We start from the raw sequence: 13,561 nt of genomic DNA on the forward strand, positions 1-13,561 counted from the left end.
AAGGGGCTACAGGGGTTTTTTTTAATTTAATGTAATATAAGTCAGTGAGAGCCGCTGCCCGTAAGAGTAGACAATGCCAAGCTAGATTGTCTGACTCAGTATAAAGCAGCTTCCCATGTATCTAAGTTGCTTCTGTAAATCTTAGGAAAGCCAACAAGCATCAAAATCCCAGTGTATGACTATCAGAAGTTTTATTCAGCACTTAATGGCTTCTGAGTTTTTTAATTTATAAATTTTTTTTAATCAAATATCTCTCCAGCCAAAAGGAATAGAAGGGCACTCCCAGACTTGTTATTTAGTCTGGAACTGTTATGTTTATTGGGTACATGTGTGCGCTACACAATGTAGTTCTCCATCCTTTGTCAGCCTGTAATGTTGATGGCACTGCCTTGGGGATGATCGGTCAACACTTCCAGTTTGGGCAAATGTGGGACTTTAGCTTAAAAGGGAAGAGAGTTCCAAGCAGTTTTAATTTGTGCAAATGTCTGAACTTAAGAAAACTGGCTTGGGAGAGAGGTTTTAATTAACAAAATGAGTTTATTGTAAGAACAAATAAAAGTAGTTTTTGCTACAGTAAGAATGCAAACCCTACTAGTATCTTTACTCAAAGTCTGAAGAGCTTGTGATAGGCAGATACACTGCAGCTCTAGCCTACATATTCATTAAAATGATGTGGTATAGCCCTGAGGTGAAAGATTGGACTGTACCACTTCAGGGTTGGTAAACCTCTCCTAACAAAAATACCAACAGGGCTCTGTGGGAGGCAGAAGTAGAAATCGACTTAATTGCACACTTTACCTTTACCTTTTACTTCAGGGTGCATGCGGGAATCAGGTTTTTGAATGCTTTTGAGCGTCCCCTTTTCAAGTTTGAGACTAAAATGTGGGAGACCATATATGCCACCCAGAGTTCCTTAGAAGAAGAGTGGAATGCAAATGTAAAAAATAAATGTCAAAGTAATTTTTTCTTTGTTTCTCGGTTGTTGAGTGCAGGGGGTTCTCAGACATGCGTCTCTAGGTGTTGGACTACAACATCCATCACCCACAGTGGGTTTTTTGGCTGTGGATGATGGGAGCTGTAGTCCAGAAGCATCAGAGGGCACCCATTTGAAAACCTCTACTGTAATGAATTATGCTCCCTGTAGGGATCAATCATGGATGGCTCAGTCAACAGGGAGGCAACAATTTTGGGCACTGTTGGAAAACCCAGTTTACTGCTGAATTCTTACAGGAACCTTGTGCTGATTTCCCTTCTAAGTTACTGTTTCCACCCTACTGGAACAAAGCAGTTTTTATTCTAAGTTTGCGGCAGATGTTTGGACAGGGGCGCAATCTCAGTGGGTGCTATTTTCCATAGATAAGCCTCTGGCTATATGTTCCCTTCGGGTAAACCCAGAGACCAATCTGGCTGCTGCATTCTCTACCAATTGTCGTTTCTGAACTACATACAAAGGCACCCCCACATAGAGTGCATTACAGTAGTCAAGCCTAGAGTTTACTAGCATATGTACCATCATTTAAAGGTCATTTGTCTCCAGAAATGGACGTATCTGGCATATCAGCTGAAGCTGATAAAATCATTCCTGGCCTCAATCTGAGGAACCAGGGAGAATTTCAGATCCAGGAGCACACCCAGACTATGAACCTGGTCTTTTAGGGTAAGTGTAACCCCAACCAGAACAGGCAAATCTAAACCATCTTTTGGATCCCAAACCCCTACAGACAGTACCTCCATCTTGTTGGGATTCAACTTCAGCCTGTTATCTCTCATCCAGCCCAATACTGCGTTCAGGCAGAAACTTAGGGGGATCATGCCATTTCCTGATGAAGTTCATATAGAGAAATAGATCTGGGTGTCATCAGCATATTGATAGCATCCCAGACCAAACTTCCTGTTGATCTCTCCCAGCAGTTTCATGTAGATGTTAAAAAGCATTGGAGACAGTATGGAACCCCACACTTTAGCTGTCACTTTTCAGAACAACAGTCTCCAAGTGACACCATCTGGAATCTGCCAGAGAGGTAGGAATGGAACCACTGTAAAACAGTGCCACCCAATCCCACCTCCTTCAAGAGACCCAGCAGGATACCACGGTCAACGGTATCGAAAGCTGCAGAGAGATCCAAAAGGATCAGCAGAGTCAACCTCCCTCTGTCGATCGCCAATTGAAGATCATCCATCAGGCCTACCAAGGCAGTCTCAACCCCATAGCCCGCCCAAAAGCCAGTTTGGAAAGGATCTAAATAATCTGTGTCATCCAAAACTGCCTGTAGCTAAGAAGTAACCATTCACTCAATCACCTTGCCCAACCAAGGCAGGTTAGAGACAGGTCTGTAGTTAGCTAACAACGCGATCCAATGCAAGTTTCTTCAAATAATATCTAATAATAGCCTCCTTAAGACAAGGAGGCATCATGCCCTCCCTCAGAGAAGCATTTATGATATTTATCAGACCCTCTCTGATAATATGACTGCCAGATGAAATAAGCCAAGTTGGACAAAGGTCAAGAGAGCAGGTTGTGGGGTGTACAGTCCAAAGCAGTTTGTCCACATCTTCAGAAGTAACAAACTGAAAATGATCCAATTCAATCCTACAAGAGGGGTTGTTGGGCACCTCTACAGACTCTACAGTAACTGTGGAGTGTAATTTGTGTTCAGCATAAATACAAGATATTTTATCTGCAAAAAAGTTGTTAAAAACATCACAGTATTTCAGGTATCTGCCTGAAATACTTGTGCAATATAATTTCTTTGATTTATTCCTATTTATTTATCAAATTTATATACCTTACTACAACGATATCAGAGTGATATATTAAAATAAGAATAAAAATACAGTCATAAAAGAGTACTAAAACAACACAGTAGAAGACTGGCAGCAGAATTATCAAGCAAGAACACACATAATTGAGCACCAGGAAACCTGGGCAAACAACATCTTGGCCTGGTCAAAGAAAGAAGTCTAGATTCCTGAGCCTCCTCAGGAAGTGAGTTCCATAGACAGGGCACTAGAGCCAAATGTACTTAATCGCTGGTAGTCACCTGATCGCTTCCAAAGGCAGGAACACATGAAAGAAAACATCTGAATAAAGAAGGAGGTTTTTGTATCCCAACCCAGATACTTTCCAGGTAAGCATCAGCAGTGCATCTGCCTAGTGGCATGCACATATGCAGTTTATACCCTCCATCCTAAAGTTCTGCCACAGAAGTCATTCTAAATTAAACTGCACTGTAGGAAGGAGCTGTACACTATTGGTTGCGTCAAACACAATAATCAGGCAGGAAGTCAGTCACTCCCACTCCTACTCACAAGTAGACACATACTTTCCAAGTTGCGTTCCACTCATGAGGATGACATGCAAGGCCACACTGGTTAAATAGAAAGTGTAACTTTGGATGCAAACTTGAATATATAACATTTGTATGAATAAGCTAGAAGTATTTCAAATGCTCCCCCACCCCTCAAAAACAGTAAAACAATCATCTGTGAAATTTATATGTAAAGAAAAAGAGAGATCTGAAAACTAGGGATGAGCCCGGACCGGCCCAGAGGCCATTCTGAAGGCCTCCAAACCGGTCCGGACATGAGGGCGTTCCGGCAGTCCGGCACTGGTGCGGGGCTCATTAAGGGCAGAGGAGGGTATACTTACCTCCCCCGCTCTGCGTTTCCCCCGCCGGCGCGTTCATTTTGTAAAGTTTTTGGGGCGCCAGGATACCTCCCTGCCGCCCCTTCCCCCAGTCGTCGGCAAAAGGCTTCCAAAAGCCTTTTGCGCATGCGCACGTCGCATGCGCACGTCACGTCTCCACGCGCATCGCAGAGACGTGATGTGCGCACGCGCAAAAGGCTTTTTGAAGCCTTTTGCCGACGACTGGGGGAAGGGGCGGCAGGGAGGTATCCTGCCGCCCCAAAAGCTTTACAAAATGAACGCGCCGGCGGGGGAAACTCAGCAGGGGGGTAAGTACACCCTCACCCGCCCATAAAGAGCCCCGCACACCAGTGCTGGACCCGGACCGCAGCTCCGCAGTTCCGTGCACATCCCTACTGAAAACTTGGTCACATATAATCTTTCCAGATTGTTAAGAAAGGAGATTCTTATCCGTGCCCTATAGTTGCAATAGCCTTCATTCCACATAATAAACGGTGGGAACGTTGATGTGTGGGAGAGCTACATTTGTATTTCTTGCTTTTTATAGATATTAAAAAAAACTCAGGATATGCACTCCAGTGCTGGAGGGAGGAGCATTTTGAACTATAATGGTCCAGAAAGGGCTCCACATGTTTTATGAAGGAAGGGGTAGACTTTCAGTCATTTGCCACTTAAGGAGGGGGTGGGATTCATAAGCACTCACAAGCACGCAGCCTAGGGGTGCTTCTGGATCTGAGCCTCTCTCTGGTCTCCCAAGTTGAGGCAGTGGCCAGAAGTGCCTTCTATCAGCTTCAGCTGATATGCCAGCTGCGTCCATTTCTTGATGTGAACGACCTCAAAACAGTGGTACATCTGCTGGTAACCTCCAGACTGGATTACTGCAATGCGCTCTATGTGGGGCTGCCCTTGTATGTGGTCTGGAAACTACAGTTGGTCCAGAATGCGGCAGCCAGGTTGGTCTCTGGGTCATCTCGGAGAGACCATATAACTCCTGTATTGAAGGAGGTACACGGGCTGCTGATATGTTTTTGGGCAAAATACAAGGTGCTGGTGATAACCTATAAAGCCCTTAACAGCTTGGGCCCTGGGTATTGAGCCCCTGGTGGCGCAGTGGTAAAACTGCCGCCCTGTAACCAGAAGGTTACAAGTTCGATCCTGACCAGGGGCTCAAGGTTCGATCCTGATCCTGACCAGGGGCTCAAGGTTGACTCAGCCTTCCATCCTTCCGAGGTCGGTAAAATGAGTACCCAGAATGTTGGGGGCAATATGCTAAATCATTGTAAACCGCTTAGAGAGCTCTGGCTATAAAGCAGTATATAAATGTAAGTGCTATTGCTATTGCTATTGCTATTGCTATTAAAAGAACGCCTTCTTCGTCATGAACTCCACCGCCCACTGAGATCCGCTGGAGAGGTCCGTCTGCAGTTGCCACTTGCCACCGGTTCGTCTGGTGGCCACTCAGGGATGGGCCTTTTCCGCTGCTGTCCCGAGGCTTTGGAATGTGCTCCCTAGTGAAATAAGAGCCTCCCCATCTCTGACAGCTTTTTAAAGGTCTTTAAAGACACATCTGTTCACCCAGGCTTTTAATTAATATTGCTGTAATGGTTTTAATGCTGATTTAGAATATTATTTTAAAATTTTTAAATTGTTGTAATGTTTTAAACTTTTCATTTTTGTTTTAACAAATGTTTTACTTTGTTTTTATTTTGTTGTAAAACGCCCAGAGACGTAAGTTTTGGGCGGTATAAAAATATGTTAATAAATAAATAAATAAAATAAAAGCCGGGGGGTGGGGGGACCAATGAAATGAACAGGGAAAGACGTGTGGCTCAGCACTAGTGATGTCAGAGACATAGTACAACAGCTGCATATGACACTCATACAACCACAGAGCACTATCCCAAAATATGTTCTAATGATGTTACAGGCATTACCACAAGAGCTGTTTGTGACACTCACACAACCACATTCCACACAGCACTATCCTAATATGTGCTCTAGCTGGAGAGAAAAAATAACATTTCCCCAGTGACAAAATATTCCCATCAAAATGCAATTTCTCAGCCAAAGAAAAGCTACTTGAGGAAAGCTATCTGAAATCCTTGCAACAATTAAGTAACTCCTAGGCATGTGTTGCACTACAACCTGATTGTATGGATGGAGCCTCAGCAAAAGTCAGCTCTGTGGTGCTGCTGTGACGTCTAAGAGAAAAGACACATTGGCATCCTAATTTCTCCCCATGTGTTGTGCTGAGTGCCAAAAGCACACACATTGTACTCTTAAGCACTTCTTCCTGCCTTTCCTAGTATTACAGATAATTTGCTAGTTTCAGAGTGTACTTATTACAGGACTGTCAGAGGAGTTTTTGTTTCAACAACATGTTAACTTTACTGCACTTATAAAAAACATTATGTGTCCCCTGTGATGCTGTGTGTTTAAGAGCAGCGAAATGTTATTGATCCCAGTGTGACAAATCAAGAGTTAGGTAATGTCTACAAAACTCAATTTTCTGCAAGACATAAAACCCTTTTTATGAAACCCCCTCCTTAAGAAATTCAGGAGAAACACACCAAAAAATTAGAGTAGATAGGTCAACAACTTTTTAAAAATCATTAATGTGATCTTATTCTACTCAAATGACAGACACATAACTACTGAAACAAATGTTTACTCTTACTGCTATTTGTGTGGTTTTTTTAAAAAATGATATGTATCAAGTCTCTATTTTTAAGAAAATCTACAAATATTTGAGAAACCAAGAAGCAAGTTTTTCCTTGCTGTCCACATTTGAAGTACATACAGGACTGAGTCACACTTGTGTGTAACCCTCCATGTTTCATTCTCTTTTGATGTTATCGCTTGACTAACATCTGAAAGGTATTCTGGCTCTGTTGAAAAGCAGTGTCTGAAGAAATCTGAAAGCTCTGTCCATGGCATTGGTGATATCTTTTTTAGACACCGCAACTCATCATTTGATATTTTGACCACAGAGAGATAAGTGTACAGGTGTAATGACATCTAAAGTTTCACATACAAATGCAGGTTTTGTTTCTCAGGTTTTTAAACTCGCTCTCTGTCCGCTAAATATCTAGAAGTCCACGACTTAGAGTGGGATCCAAGAGTAATATAAGGCGCTTTAGCTGAAAAGGGAAATTAAGAGGAAGAAAACATGTTTAGAAACAAAAATGTGGAGTACTCCTCCTCATCAGTGGTCCCTCTAATTTTTTCCCATTTCTGTGTGGAATGAGTTTTGTTCTGGGCGGCAGAATCGAGGCAGTGTGTGTGCACAGGCATTCAGAGTGGGGTCTTCCTGGTTCAACCTGGGCAGGATCTAAAATTAAGTGAGCGGACATCAGAAAACCTGTGAGTGCGCACTCCTCCTATTCGTAAGTGCCTTGAGAATGTTTTCATTGAAAAGCAATATATAAAGAATAGCAGTAAGTTCATCCAGGTGTGAAGTTGGGATCATTCAACTTCAATGAACTGAAGCGTGGTGTAGTGGTTAAGAGTGCTGGACTAGGATCGGGGAGACCTGAGTTCAAATCCCCATTCAGCCATGATACTTGCTGGGTGACTCTGGGCCAGTCACTTCTCTCTCAGCCTAACCTACTTCACAGGGTTGTTGTGAGGAGAAACTTAAGTACGTAGTACACCGCTCTGGGCTCCTTGGAGGAAGAGCGGGATATAAAAAACATATAATAATAATAAAAATAATAATATTACTAGCACCAAACTTGTCCCTCAATGAGTCCCCACCACCTGTCGCTGTATCTCCTGCAGCACCAAAGTCTGGGGATAAGAAGCCAGCAGGTACCCAACAAAGAAATGATTGGCAAGAGGTGTTTTGAAATAAGCAAGGTAACTTTTTCTTTCCATACTTCAACCCACGTGGAAACCCAACCAAACTCATACTAAGGTTGCCAAGCAGCAGAGGAAAGCTGCAAATATTTAGCTGCTGATAGCCAAGCTGTCAACAATTTTGGGGGGACTGAATCCATGATATGAGAAACACTGGGTTAGGCAACAGAAAGCAGCAAGACACTGAACCACGACTCTTGTGCAAAGATCCACTGGAATATATGGTAGATGCAAAGGTGCCATGCTTGGCAGTAGGCCCAATATTTCCTTGCTGCATGGATTCATGCTTAATATGCAGACACACAGAGAGACTGAAAGCACCCCATCAAAACACCACAGGATTTTGAAGTTTGTGCAGGATTTCTGGTGGTTTGGGTATGGTTTAGCAAAGATGTATTCTCTCAATGGCTGTCAAAATGTCAAAGTGAAAATGTGGCAAACACATACACACAAGCAACTGTAACAATCTGATCATAATTTGCATGAGATTCAGTTGCATTTCTAGAAATTTCATAAATATGTATACATATGGGGATTTCCCCCAAACCGTTCAGGGAGAGTAAGCATGGATGCTGCAGTTCAATTAACAAGCTAATGTGATGCCCTTCAACATGAACAATACTGAGACTACTGCTCAGCCTCTGAAGGGGGGAAATGAATTGCATATACTGTTCTATTCCAGGACATGAACCTCCATTTTATGTGGTTTACCCTACAAACTTCCCCTACAAACTTACTTATATGACAAGGTAAGCTTTGCTTCTAGCGTACCACCCCCTCCCACCCCCAGCACCTGAGCTGCTTTGGTTTTAGTTTCCACCTTAAAATTTGTTTTCCAGATCTGTTGGTAGTTATCTCATATTCTCTCTCTCTTTTCCATCTACTGCATTCATCATTATTCAGCTGCATTATAGCACTTAAAAAAACCACCCCAGCTTTGGAAAAAAAGAAATCATTTGATTTTCATTGCCCTGGAGAGAATTAAATACCCCCAAGGAAAAATTCTGGTACATTCTCTGCACACATTTACATGCAGCCAGTGAAGTAAACATTTCCATAATTGCTCACTTCAGAACACGTTACCCAGTTCCTAGGTACAATAACTGTCAGGAGTCAATGAGGAATAAAGAATTTTCCTGAATCCTTGCACATAACCTGACCAGCATTAATAACTCCACAGTTGTACATAAGTTAAGAAATGGATTACTGCCAGGCATCAGCCTTCTCTGAACACTTTGGGCATAATGCATTCTTCAAACATCCATTAATAAAACAAATAACTATTCTTAAAAAAAACAAACCCACTAAAGGCTATTGATAAAATGGGCTTTCCTTTACCCGCCCTCTTTAAAGGGAGCCAACACCAAAGCTTTTCCCCTAAAAAATGGTTTAAAAATTACAGTAAACACAGATGGCTTCCATTTATTTCCCATTTTTACTTCTTTGGTGAAGTTGTCTTCTCTGACTAAATGACAAAGTGAATGATGAAATTCAGTTGCTATGCTAGAAAAAACAAAAAACAAACCCTGGTTCTTGATCCCTGAGGAAACTGGACTTTGGTTATGAATCATCGTTACCAGGAACATTGCAAATCTTAAATGAAAGTCTTTATATACTTATAGAAACACTGTGAATACGCATGATCAGCAAGCTGAGCCAGATTCTGATCTTCCCCCATTTCTCTCCCCTGACCCCCACTTGCTCTTTATCTCTGAACTTCATGGCTAGTGAGGCTGGCACCCACCTTTCATGGTTATTTAAATAAAACTTCCACATTTCCAGGGACATCAATGAGCAGCACTAACATCAAATGTGTCTGGGTTTTATGACATGCTTGCTGAACACTTCATATTGCTGGGACTGCAATGAAGAGCCTTTCAAGCACACTATAAAACCAAACCTATTCGAAGCTACAGGATTAGCAATTTTTCTTCTGCACTTTGTTTACAGAAAGAAGAACTTTATAGGCTTGCTCTTTCTCTGTGTACCTACCTAGTTCATTTACTTTTAGGATTTTATCTGAATCCCATCTACACCAGGAACAGGAAGTAAGCCATACTGTAAACCTTCTGAATGCTGTTTTTCTCTATATAAGAAATGTTCTAAGCAATCAACATCTGAAACTATAGCTTTGTGTCATATAAAGTATTTATGGCATAAGTTTTTCACCCAGGAAGAAAATATCCTTTTAATAAGCCTTTTTACCACAAGAAGCTATTACTCATTTCTGCTTTACTGGATCTTGTTGTGTTTTTTGTTTCTGGCAAGTTTTTACATTGTATTTTTAGAATGGGCACAGGGCAAAAAAGAAGAGATGGCAGAGACATATACAAATGAAATATTGTGACGTACAATGATAAGTAATTTAAAAAAACAAAAACAAAACATTGTCAGTGCAAAATTAAAAATCAGTTTTGCTTTCAATTTTCATAGCAGCTACAGAAACAGCCAAGATCATGCATCTTGTGCTGTCTGGAATCTGTGAACATTCACTATAATCCAAAGAGGGGTTTTGATTAGAAATAACACAATGATGAACTACAGACTAAAATGCTCAGTGCTGCCAAGCAGTAATACCAATTTTGAAAGCCTCGGGAAAATTTAGAGAACACTAGTATAAATAAAGGAAATCTAAGAAAAGATTTGCTACTATGTATACACTGGGAATTCACAACCTTATCCTTAATAAAGAACCTATTGATTAGTACAAATGCTAACTACAAGGGCTGCAAACATAAGGTCATGTCCCACTCTCCTGCCATCTGGAATCTTATTCAGGTCAGTGGGACTCAGCCACAAAAATAAAAATGGTTGTCTGGTGAAAGCAGACGTAATACATAAAGAATTAAGTACAAATACTTACTCTGGTCTTACAAAATGTTGTGGATTTTACAAAAGACACTTAAATGCCCAACCCCCTGGTCATCCTGGAAAACCGGAAGGCAGAACTGATGATGCCAGGAGATCCAATAGCCGACTGCAGACATTGGGTTTTTTTAATAGTCATAGGATTGCAGGGAAATGTGCAGTATGAATTGGACTGCTTCACACCAGACAGTAAGAGCCTTCATGTGTGAGGTTTGTATGCATCTATTTTGAAGTGTGTACGCAGGCTCTGGCTTTCCAGCACACCATCATGCAGTCAACTATCTAGACACACAAGCAACCTTCACAGGATAGCATTGTACATTTCGCATGAGCCCAGCATATATATAGCAATTCAATTCATTGCCTTACATGATGCACAGAGTATCACCTTCGTACAGATCTGCTTGCAGACATCAAAGGAAGCTCCCAGTGCCCTGAGGCAGCAATTCTGGAAGCTGTGTTACCATGTTTCACCATTGTTCTGAAATGGGCAAACCTGCAGAAATGCAGTTTCTGCAACTGCTGCCTCAGAACAGCATTGGCGCTGCCTTTGTTGTCTAAAAGAACTCTGCAGCAGATCCGTACAGAGGTGGTAGGCTGCGTATGCATCATGTGGCAGGCTGAGCATCTCAGCCACTGAGAGTTGATACAATGCAGTGTCTAGGAGTCTCAACAAGCTGTCCCTGATTTAGACTTCACCAGCCAATCTTGATAGATTGCTTTAGGCAGGGATGTAGCAAGGTTGAAGTGGGCCTGGAAACGAGATTTTAAAATGGGCCCCTCACTTCTGATTAACAAAGGAGACTTTCAACCATGCAATGCGATCCTATGTATGTTTTCTCATGAATCCTAACAAATTCAGTACAGTTTGCTTCCAGGTAAGGGTGTAGAGAACTGCAGACTCAGGCAGCAAATCTAACCACATTTAGCAGGAAGTACATTTCACTGAAACCTAAAGGACTTTGTAATTTTTTGTCAGGAAACAAGCCACTTATAGGACTTTTTGATGGGTTTTTTAATTTAAAAAATATTAAAAACCAACTATTTGTCCAATCCACTTCAATTTAAATATACAGATTCCTCCCACATCTCTTTGCTCAAAACCAAAGCCCTATGCCCAATCATTCCAGGTGATCTAAAGGATGGGGCTGAAATGGGGTTGTTTTTTTATGAAGGCAAAGGGCAGATTCTTCCATATTGGGGTGGAACTGCTTTTTTAAAAAATAGGGGTTTTTTTATTTTAAAAAAAACATTTTAAACCAACAAATTCCTCAATCTCTAAATTAAATATTCAGAGTCATTTCAATCTGCCCTACACGCCCGGCGGGGGGGGGCGTTTACCACAAAAAGGAAATCACATCCTATCTCCATTACTAAGCCTGAGGAGTCAAAAGCTGGGCAGAGCTGTGTTGGGCAAGGGCAGCCAGCACTGGCAACCCTGCCTCCCTCCTTCCTTCCTCGCTGCCCGCCTGCTGGCACTCAAGTTCAAGCTTCAGGGAGGCCTGCACGGAGGCCTCTCTGGAAGCCCCGCTCACCCGCTGAGAGGCTGAGAGGTGGAGACTGAAGGGGCTGCAGCAGCTTGCAGACTGCTTTGTTACCCTGGTCAGAGCAGGAGGGCTGAGACCAGCAGGCAAGGCAAGGGGGACTGGCTAAGGGGCCTTGCGGGGGCCCTCCCAGCTGTGGGCCTAGAGACATTTGTCTCCCCTTGCCAATAAAACTTACGTCCCTGGCTGTAGGTAAGCTACTATTCTTTATCCTCAGCTCCCTATCTGCAATATGGGGACAATAATATTAGCCTACATTACTGGGAAGTTGCAAGGATTACAAAAATAATGTATCTTCGTTCAAGAACTTTGAACAACAGAACTAAGCTAGGAGATATATATATATATATATATATATATATATATATATATATATACACACACACACACACACACACACACACACACACACACACACATCACTAATCCCATGCGTGGCAGCTCTCGTGAGTGTTTGCGAGCAGCTGCCTGGGGGATAGCGACAGGGATAGGGAGACAATAGTGATGGCAGCCGTCCATCCGGAGGAGGAGGTGGTGGGCCAGCCCGGCTGGTGCGAGGAGGAGATGGTGGGCCATCCTGGTCACCGGGAGGAGGCGGGCCGACCCAGCCCGACTGGCAGGAGCAGGAGGCCGGCTGGTTGGAGGAGAAGGCTGCTACTGGGAGTCAGCAGGAGGAGGTGGCGGGCTGGCTTTCCAGATGGCCCGCCAGCCAAAAACTGTTGGGTGGGGGCAAGAAGTGGGCGGGGTGGGAGGGAGAGGAAACAAGGCCAGCCGAAAACCATGGGGTGGAGGTGACAAGTGGGTGGGGGAGAGGAAGCGGGCCAGCTGGCCAGAAAGCACGGGGGGGGGGGAGAAGTGGGCGGGGGAAAGCAACCGGTCAGCCAGAAAGCTGCACCCAACCCAGCCTGTTATTATGATTGTGTGTGAAGCAGCTTTAACACACCAATCCAATTCACAAAATACTTCCATAGTTTAGAGTAGGAATTATTCAGACAGCCTTCTCCATTTCCTCTGCCCCCTTTGCATGAGGTGAAAATCAAGGAGACATTTCAAGGAATTTGAAGAGCGGGCTGACTCTTCCCAAAGTGTCCCTCACACTGAGGGAGGCTTACCACTGGTGGGCGGCAGCTGACCTTTCTTTTCCACTTACACTTTTGCTTTTTCCGTCATTTCTACAACAGCAATGGTATTGCTCTTCTCAACAGCCTGCTCCTGCCACCTACTGAGAGCTCCACCACAGCTGTTACTGCAGCAAAAAACAGCTTAAGGTGGGGAAAGGGCCACTACCACCAACCAGTGGGAAGCTGCTTGGAAAACCTTCAAAAAATTTGGGAGGCCCCCTGATGTTGCCCCAAATTTGTGTACCCCAACATTCCTCCCATGCCCTCAAATTCAAACTCCCTCTCTCTTCCAGTCCTGCCCCAGCTCTGTGTGTGTGGTGTGGTGTGTGTAGGTGTGTCTCACTTCCCAACCCCAGCTGTAACTGGAACTGTGCAGGCTGGTCATTCTCCCTCCTCCTCCTTCAGCACTGCTGGCAACAGCCACCACTGACATTATGTTGTACTTGTGTTCAGATGTCTCTATACTCATACACTTTTTAAAAAAAGACTGCATTTGTGTTCCTTTTAGAAGTGAACCTGATGAG

At 43.2% G+C, this 13,561-nt stretch overlaps 1 protein-coding gene across 10 annotated transcripts in view; it reads right to left on the bottom strand.

The window, feature by feature from the left end:
• The window catches only part of ZNF521 (zinc finger protein 521), a 438,900-nt gene that overhangs the window by 342,038 nt on the left and 83,301 nt on the right, over window positions 1–13,561 (bottom strand). The gene's annotated exons all lie outside the window — the stretch shown is intronic.

This window comes from Hemicordylus capensis, chromosome 4 (genome assembly GCF_027244095.1).
Source record: "Hemicordylus capensis ecotype Gifberg chromosome 4, rHemCap1.1.pri, whole genome shotgun sequence".
Classification (NCBI taxonomy): Eukaryota; Metazoa; Chordata; class Lepidosauria; order Squamata; family Cordylidae; genus Hemicordylus; species Hemicordylus capensis.